Raw genomic sequence first — 17,448 nt, 5'->3', positions numbered from 1 at the left:
CAATAGAATCCTTTATACAAAAATCCTCCCTCTCTTTGGAACGGAATTGAGTGCCATTGTCTGTCATAATGCTACTTGGAAAACCTTCTCTACCACAAATCTCCCATAGAAAATCAGTAACTGTCTTGGTGGTAATACATGGCTCAATCAGTACCTCCACCCACCTAGTTAATAGATCAATTACAACTAAGCAAAATTGACATTTCCCATTGTCTGTAAATGGGGCCTAAAATATCCATACCCCACTTTGTTCGGATATCCATCACAACCATTGGATACTTCACACTCATGCAAGCTTTCTCACTCTCATTGCAAAGGATACAGTTGCGGATCATCCTCTCAATTTGAAGATCGCACCCTGGCCACCAGAAATCATTTTGAATCCTCTGTTTAGTTTTCACGATCCCTTAGTGGCCTTCATGGCCTAATTCAATAAGTCTCTGACGTACTCCTGATGGTGGAATTATTCTGTCACCTCTCATAACCATGTTACCTTGAACGTTCAGTTCATCCTGAACTCTCCAATAGTCCACAAGACCAACTTCCTCAAACTTCGCCCTCCTCAAGGGACATTGACCCTTAATGAGTTGTTTTAATAGAATTATCGAATTGTCCTTTGTTTCAGCATCTCCCCACTCACTCTGTGGTATGGCAGTCTCTATACTCAGAACTATTTCAGAATCATTCTTACTACCATCTCCCACCTCAGAAATACTTGTGAGACGGGACAATCTGCAGCAATGTTTTTGATTCCAGGAACGTACCGTACCGTGCAATTGAATTCCTGTAATAATATTACCCATCTTCTGATTCGATTTGAAACTTTGTCCAAACCTTTATTCATGATAACATGAACTAATGGCGTATGATCTGTATGAAACTCAACTTCTGTTCCCCATGATGAAACTTATGAATTTATCTGATGCTCACTTAATAGCCAGAGTTTCCTTTTCTATTGTGGCATATTGTGGCATACGTTTTTTCAGCTCCTTTCAATAATCTTGAAGCAAATGCACTTAAAATTTCTCTTCCATCAACTTCCTGGATGACAACTGCCCCTAACCCTAAATTGCTAGCATCAGTAGTGATGATGTTTTTTTTTCCACATGTGACATTTTTTAATGAAGGAGCTTTGGTCAAAGCACACTTAATGAATTCAAATTGTTCTTCACATTCCTGAGTCCATTCAAATATCTTCTTCTTGGGGAGCTCACGTAATGGAACAGTGTGAAATGCAATATCATGTGTGAATTTCGAATAATACTCCGCCATTCCAATAAAAGTATGAACTTCTTCCTTAGACTTTGGTCTAGGCATATTTATGATGGCATCAGTAAGTTGCTTTTTAGGTCGTATTCCATTTGCGAGATTGTGTGTCCTAAAAAATCAATTTCTGAACGATTTATATTGCATTTTTCTTTGCTTAATGTCATTCCAGCATCATATAATTTTCGACAGACATATGCCACCCTCTCATCCTGTAGTTTTTGTTCATCTGCATATACAAGAATTTCAACCTGGAAACACATAATACCAGGGTATCCTTCAAATAGTCTGTGCATTATCTTCTGAAACACAGACGCAGCAGATATCAGCCCAAAAGGCATCCTCCTATATTAATACAATCCATTGGGCGTAATAAATGCTGTTAGTTTCTGGGAATTCTTGTGTAGTTTTACCTGATGGTATGCTGATGTTAAATCCAACGTGGAAAAAAACTTAGATGGATCTATCAAAGAAACACATTCTTGAATATTCGGGAGAGGGTGCCTGTCCGGAACAACACATTTATTCAGTTCACACATGTCCACACAAATCCTGAGCTTCCCTGATGTTTTTCTGAGCACAACCAACGGCGAAACCCATTCACTGGCATCAATGCTCTCTATAATACCCTGATCTTCCAGAGCTTTAATTTCCCTTTTCACTTTGTCTCTCATAGACAAAGTTATACTACGCTATTTCTGTGCAACAGGAACGTGATAAGGTTTCAATTTGATTTCATGAGCATAACCTCTGAGACATCCAATCTCATCTCGAAACACTGCCTTCATTATTTCATTAGAACTATCCTTTGTTAATGTAGTACTCTCTACTGACAAAACTGATTCAATATCACTGGGATGTAGCTTAACTTGCAACTTGCTTTGATGTGTCCAACTTAATAGTGGTGTCTTTCCTACACTTGTGACATATATTCCATTGGCTTTTCTATCCTTGAATTTCAACATGCCCCAAAACCACCCTATGATGTCAATTTTGACCCTTCCATATGCTCTGGGTCTGATGTCAGCTTCATGTAGATATTCATGCTTATTTCTGTTCCAAAGATTTTGTGGTATAAGGGTGTATTTGGCGCCAGAGTCAATCATCATTCTTATCTCTGTTCCATCAACATGAACAGATGCTTTGGGACTCTCCACTACTTCTTCATCATCGACATCCATTATCATAAACACGCATTCTTCTCCCTCTTCGTCACTGTGGCCATTGTAACTGTTGTCTCCTATCCAATTTGTGGATGTGTTGCAAATTCTACAACACCTGGAATAATGGCCTTTTCCTTTGCAATTGCTGCAAATTATTTTTAATTCTGGACAATCTGGATCATCTGCCCAATGGCTGTTGCTATCACACCTGAAGCATCTGCCTTGGTCTCTTCTTTTCAGGCTGGCTCTTCGTTTGTCTGCACTCCTCCTCCTGAAATTATCAAAACTCCTGGAAGATGTCTTGTTTCTCTTATCTTCATTCCATGAGGGTCTGCAGAACTTTGTCTTTTGTTTATTAGTTTCTCCACTTACTTGAGCCACAGATTCATTGGTATTGATTACATTGGATGAAGACGCATTTGATTTGATGTGATTAATTCATTTTGATTTCAGTTGCCTTGAACCTATTCTGTAGTTCTTTGACACACTTCTCGGTGTGCTCTACCTCTTTAGCTATTCGCAGGACAGTATCTAGGGGTGGATCGTCCTCAGACCACAGCTTCTCCCTGACTTTGGCACTGCTGCACTCTAACATGAACTGGTCCCTCAATCTCTCATCCAGTTGTTCATTAAAATTGCAAGTCCTCACAAGCATACTTAGGTTGGTAATATTGTTCAATGCTTTCACCTTCCTCTTGTGCTCTCTTCCCGAATTTGTACCTCTCCAAGATGGTACTCGTCTTTTTCTCATAGTGTTTACTCAGCTTCTTGATGACTCGTTCATATTCATTTAGATCATTATCTTCATTGGCAGTAAGTTCTGGCAAGTCTTCAAATTTCTCTTGACCAGCAGGGCCAAGGAAGTGTAATAATAAAGATTTCCTTTGCTCCACACTACAGTTTGGGCCACACACAACACCTGCATAATGTTCGAACCATTTAATCCACCTCTTCCATGGTGTTGCAGGCTCACCAACTTCTGACATGTTGAGCTCTGTGTATTATTTGCAAAATTCAGAAAACACAGACAGGGATTAGCACATTATTGCTATTGCATTGCCATTTGCTGGGATTGTAAAAAAGGTGAATTTACGAATATCAATAAATTGTGGAGCACAGTGTTGCCAAAATTATAGGAGTGATATTGACCAGAGAGAAATTTGACTTCTGCATGTTGTCATATGCTGTCTTGACACAAACAGTGACACTTGTATACTTCTTCCTTTTATTTATGTTCAAATCTTGTAAATTGCTGTATTTTGCTCATTACTCAGCTATAGCACATTAATGTTCACCGCCGTGTCATGCTCACAAATCACCAGTAGTACATGAATGTCGTGTAATTCAGTTTATAGGCAGTCCATACAACTTATGTGCAGGCAGGCTAATTCTTCTCCTTTATATGGCAGTAGATGGCAGTATTTCACATTAAATAACACACTCACGCGCATGCGCAGCTGATAGATATGGAGGCATGGGAGAAAGGAATTGTCTCGGTGGCCGCTGCTGCGTTGCTGGAAGAGACAATGGAGTGGCTCACAAGGGGGACATACCTTCAATCTGGTGGCCGCTGCGACGTTGTTGGGATTACAACGGAGCAGCAATGGTAACAAAGCAGACAGTGGAAATCCCAACACGGTGAGTTCGATGGCGGTGCGTGGGGCTCAATAACAAGATCCTCGTCGCCACTTGTAATATGGAGAATTCGGATGACAAAGGATGATTGTGCTTATAAGTATTTAATACACAGATAAATTAAATAACATAACTTAGTAAGGAGGGAAATATGAGCCCCACCGGACTCGGCTAAGCAGAAGCTGTTTCTCTTCAATCTGGTCACAAAGTTCTCTTGGGATAACAGTGCCTCGTAAACGCACGGGCCAGGGGATTCCATAAGAGGATGACATACACAGGGCTGGAATGCTACATAATGCCACCTTCATCGTCAACGATAGTCGACCATCGCCAACCACAGACTACCATTGTAAACCATTGAGGACCATTGCTAACCTTAGTGGACAATACCCAAACACTGGCAAAAATGTTCATCCATCGCCAGCCATAGTCAACAATATCCTACCACATTTCACTGTATACAGCCATTGTTGCCCATCACCAACCTTGACCGACCATCACCAACCGTTACTGGTCGTAACTAACCATCAATGACCATGATTGACCATCACCAACCATGAGATGACCATTTGATCGTCGCCAAGCATGGCTGACCATCGCCACACAGACTACCTCCCAGCTCTCTCTGCCTTGCACATGGTAAGAGGTCTCCAAGATGAGCCAGTTATATTTAGCAAAGCCCAAACTATTGACTTCACGAATGCTTGTTATTATAAATGGTATTTGTGTCTATGGTCGAGTGGGCACAGCCAATCATGTACTGGCTAGATTACCAAAAAGGCAAATATAATGGGGCCTTTAGGAATGGGTGAAAAACACCAAGAATTTACTTGAAAGCTTGGCAAAAGGCCCCTCTCTCCCCCTTTTAGTCCCTGCTAAATCATACTTTTTTTTCAATTTAAATCTTAATTTCGAAATGGCAACATCTGCTAAAGGGTATTTTATTGAGTAATCATTATATTTGAATGTACGTAAAAACAATATTATTGGTGTAACCTAGTTGTACAAAAGCCCTTATGTTTACCTCTAGGTTTATTGCTGTTCATCATAAATAGCCCACATAAATATCACAAGCAAATATTGTCATGTACTGTTATAGGCACCTTGGCCGGGGGGCCAGCCAATCAGGTGGCTAGGAACGCAGGGTTTGAACGGCCAGTGAAAGCCTGCGTTCCATGCCGCTTGACTGCCAGCACACCCGACCCCCAACTTACCGTATTTCGGCTGCAGCGGCCCTCGCAGCCGCACCTTCCGCTCGGCTCACAATGGCTACCATGGAAAGGCAAGAGGGAGCCCATCTTCCCTTTCCATGGTGGCCATCTTTGTAAAGGATTTTCTTTTGCAGAATGTCACACTGTGCGCATCTCGTTATACGAAGTAAAATCCTTTTTTTAGCACCCCGGGTTAAGGGCAACCCGAGGTGCTAATAGCCTAAAAACGCTGTTCCAAGGGATGGAATGGGGGTTAAAGGATAGTTCCGGGACTTTTTTTTTATTGTCCCTACGGTTCGGCCATGTGTTTTTAAGCATAAATCGGTAGATCGTATAAAACTTTCCTATGGACCTTACCCGACTTTTCGTCCATTAACGCACTCGAAATCAGCTGCCATTTTGTGATAATCCTATCACTTTCCGCATCGCCCTGGCTCACCTGCTTTTGCGGCACTAAATCAAATCCCCCGCCCCTGAAACAGACTTTATCAAAACATTCATATTCCCCGCCTCTCTCCGTGACGTGACTGTGCTGCGTAGGCAAACGCGCCCAGGCGTCTTCTACGCGACTCCACACAGAACCCGGAAACCAACACAGATCAGCTCACAACACAGCGCGCCACAATTCGGAATATGAAACTGTACTTTCAAATCAAACCGCAAGATTGTAAATTTGGTGAAGTACATTTATTTGACATCAAATATTTAGAGAATATTCAGCGATTTGCATTTTTATTTGCTCTCGATCCAAAATAGTTCGTCTTGAGGCACGCGATGTTCCTTTGCTGTACACAGGGTCTTTGATCATCTCACAATACAGCGGCACAATTCGAAATATGAAACTGTGGTTTAAAAGCAAACGGCAAGATTGTACATTTGGCAAAGTACATTTATTGGACATCAAATGTTTATAGAATATTCAGAGATTTGCATTTTTATTTGCTCTCGATCCAAAATAGTTCGTCTTGAGGCAAGCGATGTTCGTGTGCAGTACACAGGGTGTTGGTTTACGATAAAATAAGCTCTTCGGTCGCACTGATAATCGCATGGCTGTTCCAACAACGAGGCACTAGGCCACCACAACGGTCTGTATGTTGCATCTGGCCGTTAGTACCGCGTAAGGGCATACTTGTACTTGGCGATCGTCCCATAAAATGGTCAGGGTGGTAACGTTGTTCACGCGGAGAAGCAACTGGCGGCTGTAAAATCCATCCGCCGGTGTCTGGTATTCGTGACACGGACAGTAAAGCAGGATGTACCTGTTTTAAAAACATAAAAAATGAAATTAGTCTCACCATCAGATCTTTATTAAAATTATTCATTTTATATATTAGGTCGGGAAATTGTTTCATAGCTAGGACAGTGCAACTGGGTATTATACGTCATTTCCAGTAACCCACCCCCTCTCCTCCGCCTTTTTCAGAGCCGCCTGAGCGCCAGTGGACCACTTCGTCACTGATATGATATAATATGGCATTTGCAACGCGCCTATACACAAGTGTTTCAAGGCGTGGCGAGGCAGGGAGGGGGGGGGACAAGGAGAAGACAGACAACGACCCTACTAGGCCAGGTGTAATTCAGATTGCGCAAGTGCAGGGGTAGGGGGAAGGTAAAAGTGCAAGGGGAAGGGGAGGGGGGAAGTGGAGTACAAGGTAAGTAGCATAAAATAATAAATACATAGGGCCAGCTGGTGGCGAGTGCAAGGTAAGTGCAGAACAAGTGCTGGGAAGGGGGGGCTGTAGGATACTGAGACAGTCCCCCAGTGCAGGGGTTGACAGAGAGGCAGTGCAGGTGGAGAGTGGAAGGGCCCAGGACCGAGGTCGCAGACAGTGGACCAGTTGTAGCAGGGGAGAGGGAGAGAGAAAGCAGAAGCAAAGAGGAAGGTTTTGAGGTGCTTCCATAAAAGGAGATGGTTCTCCTCAAGATAGTGCGCGGTACAAAACAATATGCCACATAGATAGAACGAACAAGTACACCTTAACCCGTCTTTAAAGCTACTGTATAGTAATTAAATTGCGGTATAAACTCATCTAAAGAGTTACTTACATTATATTTGCAATTTCCATTGTATCTGTGTGTCGGGCAGCCACGAAATAACACTCCTTCTATGCCGACGTGATTTCTTCTAATGAACGAACATTAAATGGCTTTCGTTTCGGAAATTATATTCATTATCTTTCACGTTACTGCACCACACCCCCAAAAAGAAGTCTTTCGGGATGGTCCCGGCCTGTCAAGGTCAAATAACAATAGAACCTTATACTGAGTCGTGGGCCATTCCGGCACCCGAGCTAAAAATCAAAGCAGCTGACCTTCACTTTGAACGAGCACACATTCCTAGTTAGCTACATTCAGTGTAAGGCCATCTCACAGGACTTGAAATTTACACTGCATCTTTGCATTTTGTCTGCGTGCTTTGCAGCCCCAGAAAACCATAAATACGGAGACATTCTATATTTTTTGAAAAATTATTTATATTACTGTTTGGTTTAATTTAATGCGCAAATGAACAAGGGGGAACAGACCCATTGCATGTACACTGAGCAATCACTTTTATTTACACAATACATAGCATTCAATGGGCCTGCGACATGAGGAGACTCGAGAGCAAAGTCACAGGTGACACCCGGGTGGTTCGCACTATTGCACGGTGAAGGGAGGGGCAAGGGTGGAGAGACACATTGCATGTACGCTGAGCAATCACTTTTATTTACACAATACATAGCATTCAATGGGCCTGCGACATGAGGAGACTCGAGAGCAAAGTCACAGGTGACACCCGGGTGGTTCGCACTACTGCACGGTGAAGGGAGGGGCAAGGGTGGAGAGACACATTGCATGTACGCTGAGCAATCACTTTTATTTACACAATACATAGCATTCAATGGGCCCGCGACATGAGGAGACTCGAGAGCAAAGACAATCAAATTACAATCATTTAAACCGCGATGTGTATTTCTCAATGAGCTCTGCTTTAGGTGGACATGGAACAGAGGCAATGTTGGGTGGCAATGCAGTTGTCCCCTGCACAGGTTCGTTCACAACTCCATGTATGTGCCTATCTATGACATCGACAATAAGTCTCTCAATAAACTCATATTGCATATCCTCAAACACTGGTTTGATCACCCATTGTTTACTTCTTTTAGTGAAGGCCTTATTGTAGCGAAGCGTCCCTAAAGTTCCGGTCGTCCTACTTTGTTGACGGCCAACATTATGGTTATGTGCCAAGACCGCTAGAAGAGTCCGATTTATCATGCCCTCCATGCCAAAATGCAATCGTTTTGGCCTGTACTTTAGGCACATATTGTGGAACACCTCCAAATCTCCTGTGTGGCAGAATTCCATGAGTCCCCTCAAATCTTTTGTTATAGTTTTATCAAATACAATCTTTTCAATGGCTTTGTGAGTGGCTGATGAAGGAATCAACCACTTCTTCTTCCGTGCCTCCTCTGTGGACAAAAGGCCATGTTCACAATTGTGGAAATGTTGGTTCGTGTTCCAACGGTGAACGTTAGTACAGTGTAACATTACTGACCGCCATTTTTCCAGTAGAATTTCCAACGACCCTCCACATGTTTTTGAGCTCCACCAAAGATGGTTGCTGATTGACTTGGACCACTGTGTAATATCTTTCGTATCTTTTTTTTTACCTGCAGCCGACATTTTTTTATTGATTGATTTTGCAAGATGCCACACGTCAAATTGGTGATTTATATTTTTGTACTCTTCTCTCATTGTCTTGGCAATTGAAACGTGTCTGTCCGTGGCTATCAGGTCGATCACCATTCCCCGCGATTGTAGTTCTTGCAATGATGCTACAAAGCCAACTTTCTCCATGGCCACTGAGGATGTACTTTGTGACACCTGCACGACCACCGAACTCACAATTTTCTTACTTTCCATGTCCTGAAAGTGGTAGGTGCAGTACTTGGCTGAAAATCCTGGGCTGTCGCACTGTCCATCACCGGCTAGCCTGAACCGTTTGCCCGCGAATGTACTTTCAATAGACATTTTTTCCATTCTCCAAGCTTCGCTAATGGCTGGAAATAGATAATCGGTTTGGTATTTGTAGAACTGAGTTTTCGCAATGAAATGGATTCCCACAAACTGAAAGAAAGACTCTAACTTTTTAAAACTTGAACCACTAAAAAGTGCGGCCGCTGCACAAAGTAGATTGCCTGCTGGCAGTTGTCCCAGCACGGGTTGTGCAGACCATGAGAACGGATGATATTGTGTACAGGTGGCATTTATTTTTAGGTTAGTGCCTCGAATTGCACGAGTCACATTAATCAATGGCTCCCCACATACTTCCCCACCAACCAAATGCCCACATTTCAGCATAATAATAATATCAATCAAACAACTATCGAATACAATGAATTTGGCCTCTTTCCTTATATTGTCACTCTGCATCCCAGCTGGTTCGGCCTGTAACGTTGAGGACATGTCACTCACATGAAAGGTAGAATCTCTGATATCATCTTCCGCTATGTTCAGTGATATTGATGGTGTTTCATTGTCGTCCATTACATTCTCTTCCATTGAAACATCTGTTCCTTCACCGGCGATGGGAGAAAAAAACAATTTCTTCAACTTTCTCGCGGTCTTAGTTTTTGCGGGTGTGGATTCTGTGAATTTATCTCCGACTGCATCCGAACTACCAGGAGGACATTCACTATCAATGATTTGTGGTGGTATAGCTCCGTTGTCAATCACTTCATATTCTTCCCATTGGCACGATGCATCTCCAGTCTCAAGTCCCTGCCAAAAGGTTTGACAAGCAACATCTCTTGTTTGCTTCACTGTCTGTGTAGATCTAGTTCGTACACCCACTCGCAACTAGAGGACAGATTGGAAAAGGGATGTTCAGTTTAAACACAACTTACATTATTGAACTATTAACAGTGAAAAACAACATAATATAGTGACCGGGACACTAACCTTCTTTTGCTTTCTTTTCTTTGAAACTTTCTTGCCTCGAACTTCAACATCTGGACGCTGTTGCTCCGACTCGTGTGTGCATGTCTCCACTTCCTCTTGCGCTGCAACGACTATATTTTCACGATTAGCACATCCATCACTCACTGACGCTCCATCGACTCCCTGAAACATAGAACTTTCATTAGTATGTATAATAATATTGAAAACACAAAATGTACTTGGGGACCAATACCCACGTATATCTCAATAGCAATACACGAATCAACGCATTGTGTAGAACATTCTAACGAAGATTATTCAGGCATTGTTGATCTCGTTAGATGGAACTGTCGAGATCCATACCTCGGGGTCCGCATAGACTTCCATTGATGATATTATTGAAGATGACGCTTCAACAACTCCCTGAAACACAGTAATTGCATTAGTATGGAAAGAACATAAACTTTGTGCAGGCGTCAACGGCTCATCTGAATAGACATGCACAAATGATCAGTTGTCAAAAATAAATAATGGACATTTAAATATGATTCGATTTGCTCGATCCTTGGAAGTGTCAACACCCAGAGATCTGCATCGACTACTAGGGGTGATGTTCTTGTAGAAGAAGCTCCGTCATCTCCCTGAAACATAGTACTTGCGTTAATAAAGAAGGAAGTATAGCGGATGTAATCACGTCATATGATCTCGCTTGATCGAACTGTCAGTATCCATACCTCGAAATGCATAAGAACATCAAGGGACGATGTAACTGCGGTGCACACTTCTGCTAGCTGTTGCGCCGACCCGTAACTGCATGCTCCCCCTTCTTCTTGGACTAATGCTCCATCGACTCCCTGAAACATAGGACTTTCATTAGTAATGAACACAATATTGAAAAAAGAAGACACATAGGAGGGCGACGACAGAAGGACATATCAATGGCTAAAAACGAAAGAAACATTGTGTGTAACAATCACGCTACAAGAGTGCAAGATCTGATGATCTCCATCGATGTAACTGTCCGGAAACGTACCTCGAGCATCTGAGTGACATCAACGGTTGTCGTCAATACGTTGGACTCCTCAGCATCTCCCTGAAAGACAGTACTTGCATTATTTTGGATAACAATAATTATAACTGAAAAGAAAGACTAGAGGACGAGTACAAGGGTGTACCATTAGGTAAAATAATTACACGATAAATTAAAACTATTGATTTACATGCCTAAAACAAGTCAGTGGCAGAATAGCCAAGTAAGATTACCCGATAGGCGCTTGAAGTGGCTGATGACTGCAAAAACGACACGGATGGAGAATCTTCTGCCTTCATATTGAGTGGATACATAAATGTGGAAATTATTGTTAGCTAATGCTACACACTACCGCAAGGCCGAGAGCTAGATCCGTAAACTTGACTCACCAGTGGAGGGATGTGGACGAATAGAGTGGGAATAGCGGTTGGGAGCAATTTTCGCCTCGCTCGCGGTGTGTTCTTCTTTATTAGCAATGATGTGGAGTACATGTCTGAGCTAAAGTGCCTGCTGCAGATGCGGTATCGATCACCCCTCTTGTCCGCAAAGACTTCTAGGACTCTACTTTCAAGCTCAGACGGTGGATACCCGCAATATCTAACCCATTCTCTTATCTGATCTATTGTCTTAGGGAAAACATGCATTATAGTACCTTCAGATTTATTATGGGTCTTAGAAGGGCAACCGCCAATGGAACAGGCAGGCATTGTGGAAAGTTCTGAAAAGTAAAGATCAACAATTCTCAATGAATACCAATGTGTTAAAAAATTAAATGACACATAAAAGGTCCAATGCAAGGTTCGTTTAGGTTCTTGGAACTATACACGTTATTCACATGTGCATAAGTATATGAATAACTTTAAAAAAATAGAAAAATAATTTGACTAAACTCAGAACATGTGACTAGTTCCTTGCATGTACTGTCTTTGATGACTATTTGATGACTACTTTGATGTCATCAAAGTACTTTGATGATTACTTTTGACTACTAATTTACAAACTACTTTGATGATTACTTTTCACTACTAATTTGATGACTACTAGCAAATAGATATAAATTTAAAAATTGGACGCCAAATGATTATGGTACATGGCCTTACCTTGACGAACAAACAGTTAGATGCAGGGATCAGAGTAGTTTCTTGTCGTAGCACAGGGAGCAGTTCACACGTTGCAAACTGGCGAGTTTGCTCGAAGTGGTCACGGAAGTTCACAGAGACGAAGAGCAGATAACCAGCACCTTCACGTGTTGACTAGCAAAGCGCAAAGAAGTTCTCATTCGAAATCTGAAGTGGGTTATAAAGAATTCGAAACAGGGGTGTGTTTGTGAATGAATGACGTGTATATGTCGTGGCATTATGTGGATTGCAGGGGGGCGTCCAGCGTGAGGGGGGATGCTTGGCAGGAGACACGGGGTCTGGAGGTAGACATGGGAAGAACAACCCATGCTCTATAGACCACTTTGAAGTGTACATGGTCTTTGGCACCTCTTGGCCTTTATCGCTCCCTGACAGCTCCACTTGCCAGCGCAAGTACCCCGGTGCGAACTGCCTTTGATAGGGCGGGGGGTGGATTGGGGCGGTGGTCGTGCAGACAAGACACAGGAAGACTCGTGAATGGAGACACACTTATGTGGATTGCAGGGGGCCGTCCAGCGTGAGGGGGGATGCTTGGCAGGAGACACGGGGTCTGGAGGTAGACATGGGAACAACAACCCATGCTCTATAGACCACTTTGAAGTGTACATGGTCTTTGGCACCTCTTGGCCTTTATCGCTCCCCGACAGCTCCACTTGCCAGCGCAAGTACCCCGGTGCGAACTGCCTTTGAGAGGGCGGGGGGTGGATTGGGGCGCTGGTCGTGCAGACAAGACTCGTTTGCAGCAGGGCCTCACCAAGGAGAGGCCATCTAACTGCATGTAAGAGGCAGGCTGCAGGATCTAGTACATGGAAGGCAGGGGGGTGAGTTTATAAATACCTCACCCTCCCAGGAGAATATATGGCTGCAGTTCACCCTGGAGACCCTGGATGCCTAGGCAGTTAGTCAGCAGCAGGCTGGCCTGTGGTGGAGAGGCGGCACGGGCCAGAGGGGGTCATCTCTGTACCCGGTGTCCAAAAGGATGATTTATTATGATCAACCATATGGATTATCGACCTATAACCATGTTTTGTATCAATAAAATCCAACGGCCTTCCTTTTATTGCCAACGCTTGAACCAAGTGGTGTGGTAAGTATTTTTGGGGGAGGAGGCAAGGCCGGGAGGCTTGATGCCAACCCACAAAATAACATATGTATGTCTGCTGCATATGGGTTCAACGGTTATGTGGATTGAAGGTGGGCGGCCAGCGTGAGGGAGGATGCTGGCCGGAGACATGTGGTGTGACAAGACAAGGCACAGGAAGACTATTCAATGGAGACACACTAGATTGATTTAAAAAATCAAAACAACCATTTTTAAAATATATGCTGGGTTTTATTTTAGATCTTAATTTCAATTGAACATAAATAATAAACATTACACATTGTAAAGTTCCGGTTGCAGCACATACAGGGAAAATCCGCGGTATTGTCCACTGTCGCTGGGGAAATGTTGTCTAATGGCAAGTACCGCACAGGCAGGTATTACTCTCCGAACGCGGTGTCCGAGCCTCCCGTGAAGCCACCAAGTGAAGCAACGATAGGCCACCAGCCTGTACCACCTGTGAAAATGAAAGATGCAAACTGTATTAAAATGACAAAACTTTCTCATCACTGTCGATTCAGGTAAAAAATGTCATTCTGCTTTGAAAAAAATTCTATCTGGAAAAGGCACAATATGGAACCAATTTACATGCATTCGAATGATATGTATATGTATTTTTTTATGTGGGAGACGACCATGACATAGTAGTGGCATCACTGACATCACAACCAGAGTATACTTACTCGTTACTCGGATTACGCGGACGAACAGTGCCGCGAAGTTCGTGCATAAGCACCATCATCATCCTCAACACGGTCCGTGAGAGGCAGGCTTCCCTAAACTCTGGCAGCTCGGTGATGCATTGCGGACTTGGATCGCCTTCCGAAATGTAGGCCAAGCACCCGGAATTTTCACGGCAGCAGCAGTTCTCCTCCTCAGTTGGCATTAGCTCGCACCGATTGCACGTGCACCAGGTGGAGACGCCGTCCATGCGACATGGTTCAGGCTCTTCATCCGTTGACTGGTCCTCCCAACTGCCGTCCGAATCCCCATCGTTTTCGCGTGCTTGCCTTTCCAGTAGTTCCTCCTCGGTGTACTCGGGCTCGTACATATACAGCATTATTGTAGCCATTGTGTGGTAAAGAAAGTAAAATAATTTACAGAGATGGTACAGGTGTTCACAAGGCCTAGAAGCAGCGAAGGTAGCTGACCAGAGCACAGAAACGAGTCACAGAATACTCAAAGTAACACAGAGAGAGGAATGGAATCGAAAATCTGCTGCTGCGTGTTGTGAAACGGTGTGTTTATACTTATTGAGGAAAGAGGCGTCCTGCCATTTCCATGGCGACACTTCATTAGCTGAGGCGCAGCGATTGTTGACACGAGACGTGCTTTGGCGTTGGGAAATGGGCGGTGCGCGTCTGCTGATGTCAGGCTCAGGGGCGGGGGATTTGATTTAGTGCCGCAAAAGCAGGTGAGCCAGGGCGATGCGGAAGTGATAGGATTATCACAAAATGGCAGCTGATTTCGAGTGCGTTAATGGACGAAAAGTCGGGTAAGGTCCATAGGAAAGTTTTATACGATCTACCGATTTATGCTTAAAAACACATGGCCGAACCGTAGGGACAATAAAAAAAAAGTCCCGGAACTATCCTTTAATGAGCCAGAGCCCTCGTTATCCGTCCTCGCTTCTCTCGGGCCGATAGCTTGGCTGCCAGGCTGTTAACCCACTTTCCAGCCCTTGGAACAGGGGCTAACGACCCAGAGCCCTCGTTATTTGCCCTCGCTTCGCTCAGGCCGATAACTTGAGCTGCGGGTCGTTAACCCCCGTTCCAGCCTTGCAACGGGGGATTAACATCATATTGTGTTGTGTTATTCATCAAGTTTTTGTTACGCCCTTTACTAGTGGAGCGTGCTTACCATGTCCAGTTTGTATATTTGGTATGTATATTCAGTTCATAATGATGGATTTTGCACTAAATCAGCCTTCCAGCATTATCCCAAATTGCTTGCTGAGGCCAAAAGGCTGATCTACCATAAGACAACCAAGTAGAAAAGCCGTCATTATGAACTGAATGAAGGTAAAGGAGCCGAAGCAAGTGTTGGCGAGTACAAGACTGTGTACTTTCAATAAATGTATAGAATGATGGAAGATTATGTATCTCTAATACATGCATGTTCTATATATATGGATCAGAATATGTGCTTGTGATATTTATTTATTTTATTTATTGTTTGCTTGTTATGCGCTTATACAGGAAGTAAATACTGTTTCAAAGGGCCCACAGGGCAACATGGAGGGGACAAGGGATAAGAAACAATGAACATACATACAAAATATTAAATATAGTGGGGGTGGGAGAAGACAAACCTACTATGCCTTGTGAGTGTTCGGAAGGTGCAAGTGCAGAAGGGAGAGGGAATGGGATAGGTGCTGGGGTGCTCATGGGTGAGCAAAAGGTGAAGTGCAATGTAAGGTAAGTGCGAGCCTGAAGTGAGCGGGAACGGTCAGGGGCTGTGTTCCACTACTTTTATGTGTTACTGTTGACAGCTCGACTACTTTTTGCAACAAATGTCACCATTCTGGAACTGTTCTTTGTGAAGTTAAAGTCCACTTCTTGAGTTTCCTACCCAATGGCAGATAGAGCTAAACCGACATCTGCTTCAACTCAATTGGCTGTCAATCAGCATGGCTGCAACATTTGAAAAATAAGTTGCACAATGTGCCCTTCCTGCCCACTGTGTCCTTCGTCAGGGTCACATTTCCGCTACTTTTTTTGGTATACTTCTAACTCTGGTATAGATCATGTTTACAACCTATCATGAACGGTAAACCGATCGGTAGAGATAAGAGTGCTTGCTCGTATCGGTATAGCGTTCTTTGATCGACAGTCGTTTTTTACAACTGTTTTTTTTTACCATCACACTTTGCTGAAATAATTCATCAAAGATGTGGGGGGTTGGAAAAGGGCAGATAAGGGGCTGGGGGTTTAGGGAATAGTTAAAAATAGGTGGAGGAAAGGGTGTTGGGGGGAACCCCCCCAAAAACAAAAAAATAAAAATGTCGATGACTTATTTCGGCAAAATGTATTAGTAAAAATACCAGTCGTATAGAAACCTTGTATCATGTTCACTAGTAATATTTAGCAGTGTAACACTTTCTAGAGTTAGTATTTTTGTGTGGGGGTATTGGTGGCCTGCAAACGAATCCTGGGAAGCATAAAACAGCCAAATAAAATCACGTAGAGCACAGAGGATGTGACACAGTGGAACAACATAACCAGTCACATTTTTGACGCTATTCAAAGTACTAGAATCAAGTTGATTAAAAAATGCAACAAAACCCCAAAATCTAAGAACGTGAGTGAATGGGAGCTGAATAGAGTGAGCGCAACAGTTGGCGTGCAGTTCAGAGTGAGTGCAACAATGAATGAGAAAGTGCATCAGTGAGTGAGTTAGACTGCATCCGCGAGTGAGTCTTTCCATCAACGATTTAGCAGTGAGTGCTCACATAGTGCTTTGTAGTCATGTTAAGCTATATCTGTTGTGTCTTTTATATTTTCAGAGTAGTCATTGATCACGAGGATGCTAAGTAAAGTACACAAGTGTGCTTCTGAAAAGAAGAGGTGGCCATTCCAGGAGGGGCTGAGCCGAGTTTCGTGTAAGTGGCCAAAAAGCACTAGCGGCTCGTACTGGACAAAATCAAATTGTAAAGGATTTTGCTTGGCCAGGAGCAAGTCTCACCTGCCTGTCCCCGGCCACCAGCGCACAGAATCCTTCTTGGGAGCACCGCTCCCTTTCCGCCTCCGGAGTCCTGCTGGTGAGGAGTCACTCAGAGTGGGGCCTGCACATCCCTTTTCAAACCTCTCATTGATATCAGCAGCACATTTCAACAACAAACACTTTTATCGGAAACGCGTTTAAGCAAAACTACAAGTCCCAGAAACCAAACGGTGCTTGACTGAAAAGATAGGGCTTAATGGTGGTGTCAAGTATGCCATTCGACGGCTTAGCAATACTGAAAAGTCTTGTTGGAATG

At 43.4% G+C, this 17,448-nt stretch overlaps 1 protein-coding gene across 1 annotated transcript in view; it reads right to left on the bottom strand.

Moving 5' to 3' along the window:
• RXFP1 (relaxin family peptide receptor 1) overlaps window positions 1-17,448 on the bottom strand; it is a 1,623,004-nt gene that overhangs the window by 184,689 nt on the left and 1,420,867 nt on the right.

Source organism: Ambystoma mexicanum, chromosome 6q (genome assembly GCF_040938575.1).
Source record: "Ambystoma mexicanum isolate Mex_15411 chromosome 6q, UKY_AmexF1_1, whole genome shotgun sequence".
NCBI classification, from domain to species: Eukaryota; Metazoa; Chordata; class Amphibia; order Caudata; family Ambystomatidae; genus Ambystoma; species Ambystoma mexicanum.
Note: the sequence above shows the minus strand (reverse complement) of the source record. Positions and strands in the feature narration are given on the sequence as shown.